This window comes from Tamandua tetradactyla, chromosome 8, assembly GCF_023851605.1.
Source record: "Tamandua tetradactyla isolate mTamTet1 chromosome 8, mTamTet1.pri, whole genome shotgun sequence".
Classification (NCBI taxonomy): Eukaryota; Metazoa; Chordata; class Mammalia; order Pilosa; family Myrmecophagidae; genus Tamandua; species Tamandua tetradactyla.
The window spans coordinates 72,804,329-72,812,936 of record NC_135334.1 but is presented as its reverse complement, the minus strand read 5'-3'; the positions used below and the strand labels follow the sequence as shown (position 1 = coordinate 72,812,936).

The following is an 8,608-nucleotide window of genomic DNA, read 5'->3' as shown; positions in this document are numbered from 1 at the left end:
ATGGTTCCGCTCAGGCTGTGTGTATCTTCACCTTTTCCAGATATTGACAAACTGTTCTTCAGCATGGTTGTGTTTAATTTATAGTCTCACCAGCAATGTATAAATCCGATGATGTGAAATGGTATTGCACCGTGGTTTTCATTTCAATTTCCCTGGTTGATGGTAAAGTTGAACATTTTTTCATATGTGTATGGGCCGTGTATGTTCTCTATTCTGTGAAATGGCCTGCTCGTGGCTTCTGCCCACTTTTCTATTGGGTCGTTTACTTTTTCTTATTGATGTGTAGGAGTTATTTATACATGATGAACAACACTCCTTTATCTATGATGTTGCAAGGAACTTCTACTCTGGAACTTTCTTTTTACTTTTCTTAAAGTGTCTTTTGATGAACAGAACCATTTTTTACTATACCCAAGTTTATATATTTTTTCTTCATGATTTTTGCTGTTGTTATTGTTTAAGCAATCGTTCCTTAATTTTGGCACATAGTAGAAATGCAGTAAATGTTTGCTAAATAAAAGCTTCTAGGGTGCACAGGTGGTTCAGTGGTAGAATGCTCACCTTTCATGCAGGAGACCCGGGTTCGATTCCCAGACCATGCACCCACACACAAAACCTTCTATAGGAGCCTAGAAGAGGAGGGGCTGTCGTGTCTGGGGGCTGATGGTATCTTCGATGTCATGAGGACATGGGAGAAGTTATTATAGGGAGGGGGGGACTGCAGTCATCGATGGGGGGCATGTCAAGGGAGTAGTAGGTCTGGAGGGCAGGGGAAAGGGTGGAGCAGAAGTGTCTGCACATGGGGATAATTTGAGGCGAGCAGATGCAGAGTAAGCAGAGAAGAAAGTGGGAGAGAGCTCTGGGGAGGGCAGAGAAAATGCTACCTGGGAAGGGGCCTGGGAAGTAGGAGGAGCGGGTAGGAAGGTGTGGTAGGGGCCACACAGGGGAGTTATTGACAATGTCCATTGAGCGACTGACCGAGACACGGACACTGCTTCAGAGACATAGAGGTCACAGGTTCTTTTTTTTTTTCTCAATATTTTTATTGTAGACAACAAACATACAAGCATTCTATACATGGTTACAATCAATTGCTCACAATATCTTCCCATAGTTGTGTATTCATCACCATGGTCATTTTTTTTACATGAGCAGGCACCGGTAATCGAACCTGGGTCCGCAGGCATGGCAGGCAAGCATTCTTACCTGCTGAGCCACCGTGGCCCGCCTCATGGTCATTGTTTTGAACATTTTCATCTCGCTAGCAAAAGAAATAAAAAAGAGAAAACTCACATGCCATACCCCTTTCTCCTCCCTCTCATTGAACACTAGTATTTCTATCTACTCAATATTTTTTAACCTTTGTTCCCCCTGTTGTTTATTTCTTACCCATACATATTTTTTATTTTTAACTTTTTTTTATTGTATAGTATAGCATATATACAAAGCAAAGAAATAAAAAAGCAATAGTTTTCAAAGCACTCTTCAACAGGCAGTTACAGGACAGATCCCCGAGTTTGTCATGGGCTACCATACCATCCTCTCAGATTTTTCCTTCTAGCTGCTCCAGAACATTGGAGGCTGGAAGGAATATCATCACTTTTTTTTCCTTTTTTGTGAAAAATAACATATGATAAAAAAAAAAGCTATAAATTTCAAAGCACAGCACCACAATTAGTTGTAGAGCATATTTCAGAATTTGAAATGGGTTACAATTCCACAATTTTAGGTTTTTACTTCTAGCTGCTCTAAAATACTGGAGACTAAAAGATATCAATTTAATGATTCAGCATTCATATTCATTTGTTAAATCCTATGTTCTCTGTATAATTCCACCATCACCTTTGATCTCTCCTTCCCTCTCTTTAGGGGTCTTTGGGCTATGGCAATTCTAAATTTTTTATATTGGAAGGGTCTGTCACTAATATGGGATAGGGAGATGGAACTATCTGATGTTCTGGAGAGGCTGGGCTAGGTTTCAGGACTTATCTGGACCAGGGACCCATCTGGAGGTTGTAGTTTCTGGAAAGTTACTCTAGTGCCTGGACCCTTGTGGTATCTTATATACAGCCCCAGGTGTTCTTTAGGATTGGCTGGAATGGTCCTAGTAGGTTATGATAGGTAGCAAGGTCTACCTGAAGCTTGAGTAAAAGCAACCTCCAGAGTAGCCTCTTGACTCTATTTGAACTCTCTCTGCCACTGATACTTTAATAGTTACATTTCTTTTCCCCCTTTTGGTCAGGATGGAATTGTTGATCCCACAGTACCAGGTCTGGATTCATCCCTGGAAATCCTCTCCCACCTTTCCAGGGAGACTTTCACCCTGGATGTCATGTCCCACATAGTCACATCCATATGTTTACTCATCTGTCCATAAAGTAGATGAAAGAAGCATCAGACACAAGGTTTTCACATCGCAGTCACATTGCAAAAGCTATATCATTATACAATCATCTCCAAGAAACAAGGCTACTGAAACACAGCTCTACAGTTTCAGGTACTTCCCTCCAGCTCTCCAATACACCATAGACTAAAAAGGGGATATCTATGTAATGCGTAAGAATAGCCTCCAGGATAACCTCTCTACTTGGTCACGGGGTTCTCAGCAAGGCCATCTTGGGGGTGCTCTGGGGGGGGGCGGGCGGGCAGAGGATTGCAAAGGAGGCAATTCCTCTAAGAATGTTGACAGTAAAGGGAAAAGGAAGGGTCGGTACCCAGAGAGGGTGAATCAGAGGCAGGGCTTTGGGGGAGGCCGGAGCAAGGAAAGGAGGTCCAGGAAGGTGTGGGGTGCCCAAGGCCATGGGGCTCCAGGGGCAGAAGCAGCTCAGCATGGGTGGGCCCATCACCTCTGATGAAAGGAGAGCCACCTCTTGGCAGGGGGCTGCTGAGCAGAAGGCAGGAACTTCAGTGCACTTCCTCGGGAGAGCCTGGCCTCACTCTTTAATGCCCGACTGGCACAGGGCTTGACACAGGTAAGAGCCAGTGAGCTTTCATTGAGTAAATCATCTTGGGGAGTCAGAGAGGGTGGGTTCAGCAGCTGCATTGGGGTGTCAGTGAACTGGGGCTTGTGGACAGAGAGAGGTGGGAAGGGTGATTGTGAAGGGAGAGGAGAGGTTCCCCTGGGGGGGGGGGTTTCTAGGGGCCAAGTCCCCTGGGTCACAAGCAAACACCTCCTTGCAAAGGGCTGGCAGCAGCCTCCCTCTCTTAACCAGACAAGGCTTTGCTCTCAAGGTGCCTCAGTTGGGGAGATGGGCGTGACTGCAGTCCATGACACCAAAACCACCCCTGGGCCTGCCCTCGGAGCCCCATCTCCATCCCACTGCGGGACCATCTGCCAGCAGCTCTGCCCAGACTGTGGAGCGGCCTCCTCGTGGGGCTCCTGCCGCCGCCGTGTCCCTGCCACCATTCCTCATTCTCCATCCCGCAGCTGTAGAGATCTTAGTAAACTAGATGTGATCACATCGCCCTGCTGCTTTCAGTGCTTCCGTGACCCACACTGCAGACAAAGGCAAAAGCCTTGGCTGTGACCCCAAGGTCCTGCTGGCCTGACCACTGTTGGTTCTCCAGCCCCATCTCAGACCTCGCCTCCTGGTTTGGGGGGCGCCCCATGGCCCTGAATGTGAACACATGCCAAGTTCCTGAAACATGCCGAGACCTTTCCTGTCTCGGGGCCTCTGTGCAGTTTCCTCCGTCTGGATTTTCTTCCCCTTACCTTCATTTGGCTGAGTTCAACTCCTCCTTCTGGTTTCATCCTGTATGTCACTTCCCCTGTGAAGTCTTCCAGGATCTCCCAACTTAAATTAGTTCTCCTTCCCCCCATTTAGCTCTTCACTTTTCTTTCTCAGCACTTATCGCGATTGATAATTACGCATTCGTTTGTGTAACTGTTTGTTTAACATCTGTGTTCCCCACCAGACTGATTATAAACTCCATAAGGCCAGTGCCATCTGGACTGTCTTGTTCTCTTGCATCCTCAGACCTGACATAGTAAGAACTCAGTAACTCTTTTTTGGATAAATACTGCAATGGAGCCAAGAGGAGGGACTGGCTTGTGTCTGGGAGAAGTGGGTCAGGGAATTGCAGGAGTTTAGTGCTTATTCCTTGGCTGGATCATAGGAGATAAAAGGAGAGTGACAGCCAGCAGGATGGTATGACCTTAATTAAGCACATCCTATGTGCTGGATGCTGTCCCATTATACTGTTGTGACACTCACCAACCCCAGCATGACCCCCCCCCCATCTTTAGTGTAATGTCCCACTAGCTGGGTGACCTGGGTCTGGCTAATCTCCTTGCACCTCAATTTTTTAATCTGTGAAAGGGGCCAGTAACACCAATTTCCTGGGATTGTTATGAGGATCACAGAGCAGTGTATGTTATGGAAAGAGCCACCAACCCACGTTTCAGGGGTACTTGGGCTCTAAAGCCAGGCTGCCCGAGCCTACATTTCAGGTCTGCCACTAACGAGCTGTGTGACAAGTCACTTGGTCCCTCTGTATTTCAGGTTCCTATCTGTAAAATGGGGGTAATAATACCTCTGAAATTATGAGAAGGTGTATTGAAACCCCTCATACTGTACAGTGCCTTGCACATAGTAAGGTGATGAAGAAATAATACTTAATATTTTCTGCCCCCCTCCCCACTTCCTGTTCCCTCCAGAACTGTAGACCGTCAGATCCTTAAGACCAGAGGAGTCACTACATAAGTCCCCACTCCCAGGAACACAAAGAGGGGCACTGAGGCCAAGGAAAGGCCAGCGTCCTGAGGCACGAGTCCAGGGCTCCCGGGTCCCAGTCCAGGGCGTCGTCCCGGGAAGGCTGCAGCCTTGACCAGTCCTCGCCCCGCTGGCGCGGGCTCAGGGTGAGGGCTGGGCGGGGCTGCAGGCGGGGGCGCGGCCGACGGGCCACACCCCTTCCCACACTTCGGCGCTCCCGCCGCGCCGGCGGCCCGGGACACTCCGCGCCGCAGCTGCAGCTGCCGCCCCGCACGGCCCCTCGGTTCACAGGTTCGCGTCCCAGCGCCGGAGCCAGCGCCACCCCTGGCTGGAAGGAGGCAGCTGTGCGGCCCCCAGGAAGTGTGGCGACTGCGGGGTAAGAGGTGGGCCTGCCTATTCCAGGCTCCCAGGCTCCGTGGGGTTCCCTGAGGTGGGTCCCTCTTGTGGTACGGGCAGGTGCCTCTGAATGGTGTGTGTGTGTGTGTGTGTGTGTGTGTGTGTGTGTGTGTGGTGTGGTGTGGGCAGTGTGTAAGGAATTCCTGTGGGCAGTGTGTGGGGGCTGGGTCGTATGCAGTTAGTGTGTAGTGTGTGCGCCTCTGTCCATTGTGATCTGGTGGGTTGTGGTGTGCATCGGTGTGCAGGCGAGTCTGGTACCTTTCTGTGGTTGTGGGTGACAGTCCCAGTGATCCAGGGATTCCGTAGTGCATGTGTGTCGTGCGGCGGGAGCTTTTGTATGATGCTGCTGTGCGTGTGTGCTGTGCATGTGGTGACCTCAGGGTGGCTCTGACTTTTCCACCCAAGCGCTCCTACAGGCTGCAGAGAGGGAACGCTCATCTGGGTGGAAGACATGCAGCCCCCTCCTCCATGCTCACCTTCACACGCACGCGCGCGCGCGCGCACACACACACGCACACACACACACACACACACACAGGAGAAGCTTCTTTCAAGTCTCATTTTTTATTTTCAAAATTCCTGTCGATTTTGCATTCCTCTCCATAGTGTTTCTGTATTTGTAAAAATATAGTTTTTATAAATGACCATCCATCGCGCTGACTCAAGGCCAGGAAGAAAAGCTGGGTTTGTCCATGGCGGGAGCCTTCTTACATGGCCCCCAAACTAAGACGCCAGGACGGACACCTCCTTGGGAGTGTGTCTGCGTGTTGGGGCTGTGTGTAGTGTACTGTGGGCACATGTGTGTAGCACAGTTGTGTGGCGAGACGCTGGAGTTGCTGTGGCCGTGTGTCCTTGTGTGTGAAGGAAGTTGTCACAGTGGAGACGGTGGTGAGACTGTCTTGATCATTTCTTGTGCAGGGACGGGGTGGGGTCAGAACAGGGGGGAGCAGTCCCCACCTTCACAGAGGGTCTGGCTTCTCTGCAGGAGGCTTCAGGTCCCAGGGAACTCTGAAGATGGGGGTGCTCGGGCAGACCGCTGCTGGGGACTGACGTGTGATTGTGTATATCCACACTCGGCCCAGTCCCACCTCTGGCTCTCTCCCTACCTGTCGGACTTTGGGCAAAGCCTCTCTGAGCCTCAGTTTCTTCCTCTGTGAAATGCAATGTTAAAGATACTCGCCTCACAGCATCATTGTGAGTGGGTCCCTGGGGGTAAAGAGCTTGGCACAGGTCTCCGCACATAACAAACCCTTAACAGTTGATGCTAAAACAATGGTGAGAGTGATGGCCCTGCCCCAGGAGGTGATCTCCACCGAGCTGGACCAGGTGGGACCTGGGGATACCCCATTTAAGTGTGCCTGGGGGCTCCATTCCCTGCCCCAGTCTCCGTCAGTGCTGCGCTTCAGTGAGTGCCCGACTCCTGAGAAGATGCTGCCGGAGAGGAGAGGATGATGTGTCTCTAGCAAGGCCTGGGATGGAGCCTGGGAAAGAGGTCGGGGAAGGGCAGAGCCGGCCGCAGGCCTTGGAAGGAGCCCTCTCTCCTGCCACACACAAAGGAGTAGAAGAATGCTGGCCTGTGAACACGGGCGGGAGTGTTTGGGGACAGTTGAGAGGCAGAGGCTGGGTGACCTCTGTCTGGAATGAGGAAAGGCGAGACGAGCAGGACCAGGGATGTTTGGCCCCCTGGCCAAGGCTGGAAGGGAGGCTGTGAGGTTAGAAAGTCACAATGGGTGGGCCCGAGCTCCAGGCTGGAGTGGACCAGGAGACCCCTGAGGCTGGGCTTCGTTTCTGGGCAAAAACATTTGCGTTGGCAGAGCAAGAGCGCCTGTTCCCGGTGACTTCATCGGGTCTGTTTAGAGAGGGTGCCCGGAGGCCTCGGAGGAAGAGGGGACATAAAAGGCAGTGTTGGGAGCTGTGGAGACACATTTAGGGAGGGCTCCTAAATATATCCCCTGCAGTGGCGGGGTGCATGACGGGCTGGTGCGGAAGCTTGCACAGGGGCAAGGGCAGGCCACGGACCCCGCTGTCCCAGGACGGGGGTTCTTTGGCCCAAGACTCTGAGTGCTGACTCTTGAGGTCTAGAGAATGGAGTCCCCACCCGTCAGCAAGAGACCTGGCCTGGCTGTGACTTGCTGAGTGACAAGGCCAACTCTTTTCTTATGGGTCAGGGAGGTGGGGCTGAATGATTTTGGGCTTCACTTCTGGCCCCAATTTCTCTCAAGCCACAATTCTAGCTATAGTTGTTTATGATTTCCCAAGAATCTACAATCCCAATTCAAAGGCTATAAAAGTCTATAATCCGAACTCTAACTTTCTACACTCCAGTTGTAACATTCCCGGACCCGAGCAAATGTGTGGGGATTCTGACCACTGCCTGACACTTTCAAGCATGGAAACTACCAGAGAAGATATATTAGGGATCAAGGTCACTTCTGCAGCATGATCTGAGAAGTCCCAAGAAAACTGCTGTCCCCCACCCCCACCCCACCCCGGCGGCCATTGGAGACACTCCCTGGAGTGAGGGAAATCCCAGGTGAAATGGCATGTGCTACCTAGGGTGGGTAACAGTGAACGCAGATTACAAACTGGCTCTCAGGGGAGCTGGATCTTAGGAAGGGAAAGGTTCAGATCCTGGGGTATGGAATACCTCAGGATGAGGGTATTATGGGGTCACGCGTACCTCAAGGAGGACACGGAGAAGAGGAAGGAAGAGAACAAAAAATGGGCTTGAAGAGAACCCAGAGGCAAACCTTGTTCTAAGAAACTCCCCAACAGCCCAGCGTGCAGAAGGGACACCTGTGGAGTTAGCACCAGCAGGGTCATTAATGCATCAGACTTGCTGAACTCAGCTGGGCTGGCCGTGGAGAGCTGACCACCAGCCCAGCACAGATGTGTGACTTGAGATAAGTCACTTCCCCTCTCCAGACCTCGCTTTCCTCATCTGGCAAACTGGCAATCAGGACTAAATTCCCTGCCCTGTCTCTTTCCAGAGGCCAGCTGCTGAGGAAATCTGCACTGTAGTGGAATGCCTGGTCCTATCGTGATGTTGATCGATGTGAGCTAAACGAGTGAGTGAATGAATGAACAAACGTTCAGATGAGTAGACATGAAAACAGAGCATCAGGCACCGTGATGATGGGCCCCAGGCCTCCTGATTCACAGTGCTCTCCAAGATTGTTTCCCCCATAACTATCCCCCAGCCCCAAGTGATTGAAGGAAGAAGCTGTAGCTTCCCGGAGCAGCAGCTCCAGAGGCCAGGACAGTGAGCAAGAGCCCCCCAGAGGATGATGGGAAGAGTGGAGGCCAGAGGAGTCCCTGGGCTCCCAGGCAGTGTGAAGCAGGGATGAGGGTGGGAGTGGCCCAGGTCCAAGCAGGTATTGGCACAGATGGGGTATGTGTGTGTGTGTCAGGATTGGTGGCAGAGGGACGTACATTTACCAGGCACCTGCCAGTGCAGCAGCGACTGAACCCAGTTCCTACCTGTGTGCTTACTTCCTCCC

At 51.2% G+C, this 8,608-nt stretch overlaps 1 protein-coding gene across 1 annotated transcript in view; it reads left to right on the top strand.

Moving 5' to 3' along the window:
* The first annotated feature begins 5,003 nt into the window (after positions 1-5,003).
* The window catches only part of P2RY6 (pyrimidinergic receptor P2Y6), a 38,941-nt gene continuing 35,336 nt past the window's right edge, over positions 5,004-8,608 (top strand). Inside the window, exon 1 of the mRNA XM_077113645.1 lies at positions 5,004-5,088. The gene's annotated coding sequence lies outside the window, so the exon portion shown is untranslated. The remainder of the gene's footprint in view (positions 5,089-8,608) is intronic.